This window comes from Lathyrus oleraceus, chromosome 4 (genome assembly GCF_024323335.1).
Source record: "Lathyrus oleraceus cultivar Zhongwan6 chromosome 4, CAAS_Psat_ZW6_1.0, whole genome shotgun sequence".
NCBI classification, from domain to species: domain Eukaryota; kingdom Viridiplantae; phylum Streptophyta; class Magnoliopsida; order Fabales; family Fabaceae; genus Lathyrus; species Lathyrus oleraceus.
The window spans coordinates 4,460,539-4,466,609 of NC_066582.1; the positions used below are offsets into that span (position 1 = coordinate 4,460,539).

The 6,071-nt window shown below is 32.2% G+C and overlaps 1 non-coding gene across 1 annotated transcript; it reads left to right on the forward strand.

Annotated features, from left to right (window-relative positions):
• The first annotated feature begins 1,755 nt into the window (after window positions 1-1,755).
• LOC127077030 (small nucleolar RNA R71) lies at window positions 1,756-1,862 on the forward strand. The gene has a single exon (XR_007787018.1). It is a non-coding gene; the product is annotated as a small nucleolar RNA R71 (small nucleolar RNA).
• The last annotated feature ends 4,209 nt before the right edge of the window (window positions 1,863-6,071 follow it).

Consider the following 6,071-nt stretch of genomic DNA (forward strand, 5'->3'; position numbering starts at 1 on the left):
ATCGGATATAGGATATATGATACCTGCCTCTAATAATTTTGTTACTTCCTTCTTCACTACCTCACTCATGATCGGGTTTAATCTCCTCTGATGTTCTCTAGAAGTTTTACAGTCTTCTTCTAGCATGATGCGATGCATACAAATAGAAGGACTTATCCCTTTAAGATCGGTGATGTTATATCCTAGTGCGGTTGGATATTTTCTTAAGATATGTAGGAGTTTTTCGGTTTCAAGTTTTCCTAGGTATGCATTGACTATCACTGGTCGTTCAAGTTCTAAGTCTAGGAATTCATATCTCAGATTTTTGGGAAGTGTTTTCAGGTCGAGGGTTGGTTTCTTAAGGCATTGCGTAGGATCTGCTAATTGCACCGACATTTTAGTTAGTCTTAATTCTCCCATTTCAAGTTTCTTGCATATGGACAAGGGCATAACACTGATACCGGCTCCTAAATCGCATAAAGCTTTATCTATGATAAATTTTCCTATATGACAGGGTATAGAGAAACTACCATGATCTTTAAGTTTATGAGGCATATTTTGGATTATTGCGCTACACTTAGCAGTGAGTGTAACGGTTTCGCTATCTTCAAGTTTCCTTTTATTAGATAAAATTTCTTTTAAGAACTTAGCATATGAGGGCATCTGTGTAATAGCTTCTGTAAAAGGAATCGTGACGTTTAATTGTTTCAGTAGGTCGACAAATTTTTTAAATTGGCCCGCGTCTTTGGTTTTAATTAGCCTTTGAGGATAAGGATAGGTGGTTTGTAAGGCGGTGGAGGTACATAAGGTTCTTTTTTTTCTACGGTTTCCTTATTACACTCTTCCTTTTCCTTATGTTTACTTTCTTCCTCAGTTGACTTTTTAGAGTTTTGGTTCTCAATCCTTGGGTAAGACGGTCCTTCTACCTCTGTACCACTTCGTAATATAATTGCATGAGCGTGGCCTTTCGGATTAGGTTGGGGCTGTCCAGGAAATGTACCAGTTGGGGCAGCAGTAGGCGCTTGTTGTTGAGCTACTTGCGAGATTTATGTTTCCAGCATTTTGTTATGGGTAGCCAGGGCATCCACTTTACTTGCTAGTTGTTTAATCTGTTCGCTAGTGTGTACATTCTGGTTTAAGAACTCTTTATTGGTTTGCTATTGAGAAGCTATGAAGTTCTCCATCATGATTTCCAAATTGGATTTCCTAGGAACGTTATTGTTAGGTGTAGATGGGGTCGGCTTTTGATATCCAGGAGGTATAGTTGGAGCTTGACTGGGGGCTTGACCTGGTGCGTATAAAGCGTTGTTACTTTTATATGAAAAATTAGGATGGTTCTTCCAGTTTGAGTTATAGGTATGCGAGTAAGGATTTCCTTGAGCATAGTTCACCTGCTCTGTTTGAATTCCTGTTAGGAGTTGACAATCTGTAGGAGTGTGACCTTGAATTTCACAGACTTCGCAATTTTGAGTTACGGCAACCACGGTGGCTGGAGGTGATACATTTAAACTTTCAATTTTCTGGGCAAGAGCATCCACTTTTGCATTAACATGATCAAGGCTACTTATCTCATACATGCCCCCTTTTGTTTGAGGTTTCTCTACCATTGTTCGGTCGCTTCCCCACTGATAATGGTTTTGGGCCATGCTCTCGATAAGTTGATAAGCGTCGGTGTAAGGTTTATCCATAAGCGCACCACCGGCGGCGGCGTCTATTGTTAACCTTGTGTTGTACAAGAGACCATTATAGAAGGTGTGAATTACTAACCAGTCCTCTAAACCATGGTGTGGGCAAAGTCTCATCATGTCCTTGTATCTTTCCCATGCTTCGAAAAGAGACTCGTTGTCTTTTTGCTTAAATCCATTTATCTGGGCTCTCAACATAGCTGTTTTGCTTGGAGGAAAATATCGGGCAAGAAAGACTTTCTTCAACTCATTCCATGTGGTGACTGAGTTGGAAGGAAGAGACTGAAGCCATCTTCTAGCTTTATCTCTTAACGAGAAAGGAAAGAGACGAAGTCGAATTGCCTTTGAAGTGACACCATTAGCTTTAACAGTGTCAGCGTATTGGACAAATACGGATAAATGAAGGTTTGGATCCTCGGTAGGATTTCCAGAAAATTGATTCTGTTGCACTGCCTGCAACAGCGAAGGTTTAAGTTCGAAGTTGTTCGCTTCGATTGCGGGTGGAGCAATACTCGAATGCGGCTCATCCTGCGATGGAGCAGCGTAATCTCGAAGAGCACGAGCTGGTTCGGCCATTGCTGGTATCGTCGAAGGAAGGAGATTTTTGAGATCAGGAATTTCGATTGGAGGAAGATTGTTTCTAGCACGATACTCCCGAATTCGTCGTAATAATCGGAGATATCGTTCGACGTCGTTGATTCGTAAGTAGTACGGTTCGCCTTGTGAGCGAGTGTGTGGCATACAAATCAACGAAAAAAGAAGGAAAAAAATAAAAATTGCCTTAGTCTCTACAGCGTAACAGAAGAGTTACGATATCGACTAAATAAAAGTCCCCGGCAACGACGCCAAAAACTTGATCGCGACTTTATGAGTCTATCGGGGTACTAACTGCAAGTGCACAGTCTAATCGCGTAGTTTTAAAAGATATCGATCCCACAGGGACTTAATGAATCGATCTACCGTTTTTCTAGGGTTACTGCGTAAAGCTAAGGCGGATGATACTTTAGTGATTAGGGGGAATAGTAAAATTAAATTTAGATCTAGATTAAATATCAAATAACACGAATATCGGTATGTAGTTCGTCGTAATTAGGGAATCAAATCTTCGTTGGGCTTTTTCTTAATTTTAAAATAAGTCTTTTCAGTATACACTATTAATTAAAAGTCCTTTCCTCAAACTCTCGCTCTGTTGAATTAGACTATGACTTTATATTTTAACGTACGCTCTCACTATTTCGTCAAATCTAAAATCACTTTTTGAAAATAATAGAATCTATAGAAACTCTTTCTGAGAAAATACTAACCGTTTAAACACCCTCGTCTCAAACTCTCGCTCTGTTGACTTAGATTATATGATTAAACTTAAATGCTTAACTCTCGTCCTCACATTTAACTTTTAAAAATAATTTTTGAAAATAACTAGAATTCAATTAACCTTAAAAATTGATTTCGCCCTGATTTAAAGTTAATGTTCAATTTACACTGTCCAGTTAAAAGCTCAAATCGTCGTTCTATTGATTTTAACTTCTGTATGTCTTTTACTCTCGTACAAAAACCTTGGTATTAACTTTGTAAATTGAGACCAGAAAAAGAGTGACTATATTTTGAAATAAATTTAAACCAACTCAGTTTTGATTCCTTTATTCCGCTTACTTTACATACCGATATCTAAATTACTTAGTCGGACATGCTAAACACGCATAAACAATAATCATGCATAAATACAGCCATATCAAACAAACAATATATATAAACAGCGGAACAAAGTATATGTAAATTAAAACTATAAATCAATTAATTAATGAACCTGGAAAAATACTAGAATTCTGGATTTTAACTCCTAGCTTCGATGCTCGAACACTTCACCACAAGTCGGTTGGATTTGTTCTTCACAATTCTCGATCAGATAGGAATGTAAAAACAAAGAAATAAAATACTATGATCTGACGTAAGGTTAGATCCAGTAAAAATTACACAATAGTTTCCGGTGTAGAAACTACCGTGAGAAAATAAATTGAATGCTTTGGAAATTAACTAGAAAAGAAAAGGAAATAAATTGCTTGGAAGTTTAGAGTGCTGGAAAATATTGCTGTAAAAATTTGCACGGAGAAGAGAGAGCACGAATTGGATCCTTTGAGGTCTATTTATATTCATCTCCAAAATAACTGTTTCCTTGAATTGGTCTTCCGTGTGGTTCAAAACGTGCATGAGAAAATTTAGGGGAGAACGTTCCTTCTGTTACGCGCGTCAAGCCTAAAATATAGGCTGAACTGTGTGACGTCCGTCACACTATGTGTTACGGTCATAACACTAGGTTTTGGAGCGTGACGCTCGTCACATGCCTGTGGCGGTCGTCACAACCATTATCTTTGTTCCAAACTTGGGCTGGGCTTTGGTGCTTCAGCTCGCTGCTTTTCCTAGAAAATCCTCTTTTTGCACCCCTTTTCTTTCTTTTTCATACATGCTTTAAATAACGATACCTGAAATAAATAATAAGAAAATACCAAGTAATATTGAATAATATAAAATAAATTGAATCAAATAACGATATAATTTAATTAAATCAAGTCTAAAAATGTGATATAGTTTCATGTTATCATTATCCAAGCAAGTTTGTTTCTTTGTGATACACTTTGCATCTAGTTGATTATTTCGGAATGCACTTCTGCAACCATGGAGGATCTCTTTCTCATTCTCTCTTGACCTCATCATCATCATTTAGAGGTCCTAAGTTCATCCATGTGACCCGGTTTGGGCATTTCCATTTGACTTTTCTTTGTTTGCTTGTCTTGATTACTTTTTGCTTGCTTTAGAGATCATAGTTTGGATTGGGCCTTGTGTATTCCAATTTGAGTACTATGGGTCCAATTGAATTGGTTTCCTCTTGTTTGTGCCTTGGATTTAATTTAAAATTTTAATTATTATTTGAAATTTTAATATTTATAAGGTTTAGCAAAACGCTATAAAATTTGAATCGAAATTTCTATAAAAACTATTAAAAGATTTATTTTATTTAAAGCAATTTTTTTAAAATAATTATTTTTTTTACCAAATATATGTAATGCTATGAAAAATATATTTTTTAAAAAACCACAAATATAGAAGTTTCAATATCTTTACAAATTTGCGCAATGTTACTGAATTTTCAAAAAAAAATGTATTTAAAATTTTTTAAATATTAAATTTTATTATAGAGATGATTATATGATATATTCTATTACAAAATTATTTCAAAAATATCTATATTGGTATGATATATATTTCTTTGTTATAGATTATTCATAAACATGATTCTTTTTTAGCATTACATGAATTTGACAAAGATGGAAACTACTTTTTTGTTTTAAAAATCAATAGAAAATAAGTTTAAATAGATTATCATTAAAACTTAATATAAATAATTCTTTGAATAATACACTTATATTACTTATTTGTTAAATATATTTTTTGGAAATAATTTAATATAAGTAAATCACATAATTGTTCAAAGAAAACTTTGTAATTATTTTAAAATATATATTCAAAATGACATTAAAATTTTAAAATTTTAAAAAGAGGCATGACTAAACGATAAAAATATTTAAATCAAAATTTAATGAGAGTCTACTTAAACTATTTTTCTATTTGTAGTATTTATAAAAAGGTAGTTTTTTTATTTGTATTTAATCAAATTTTCTATAAGAAACTATTTAAATATTTTAAAATATATATATTTTTTCTTTTTTTTACCAAATATATGTAATGCTATGAAAAATATATTTTAAAAAGCTATAAACAAAGAATCTTCAATATCTCTACTAGTTTTGACAATGTTATTGATTTTTCAACAATATTTGTATTTTAAATTTAAAATGTTATTATAGATCAAATTATATGAAATGTTCTATTATATAATTATTTCAACATTATATATATATATATATATATATATATATATATATATATATATATATATATATATATATATTATATATTTGTTTGTTATAGATTTTTATAAGATACTTTTTTAACATTAAATATATTTGATAAAGAAAAAACTACTTTTAAAAAAATGTCAAATAAAAAATAGTTTAATCGAGTTTTTGTTGAAATTTATCTTTTTTCTATACCTTTTTTCTAAAACTTAAAAAATTATTAAAATTTGGTTATATTGAATTATTGAGAAATGTTTTTTTTGACTTTTTTTATGATTTTATTATATTAAAATATTTTTAAAAAGAATATTTAACAAATAAATAATTTAATATTTTATTGAATGAAATATTTAATTTTATAATAGTTTAAAATTTATTAATATATTTGGACAGAGACAAGTGGCTTTGGAAGTTTGTCAGAATGTTTCTTCTTGGATGCATATCATTCTTTTGTGGCTTTTTTTCAATTCCTCTCTTATTGGCAATTTGCCTC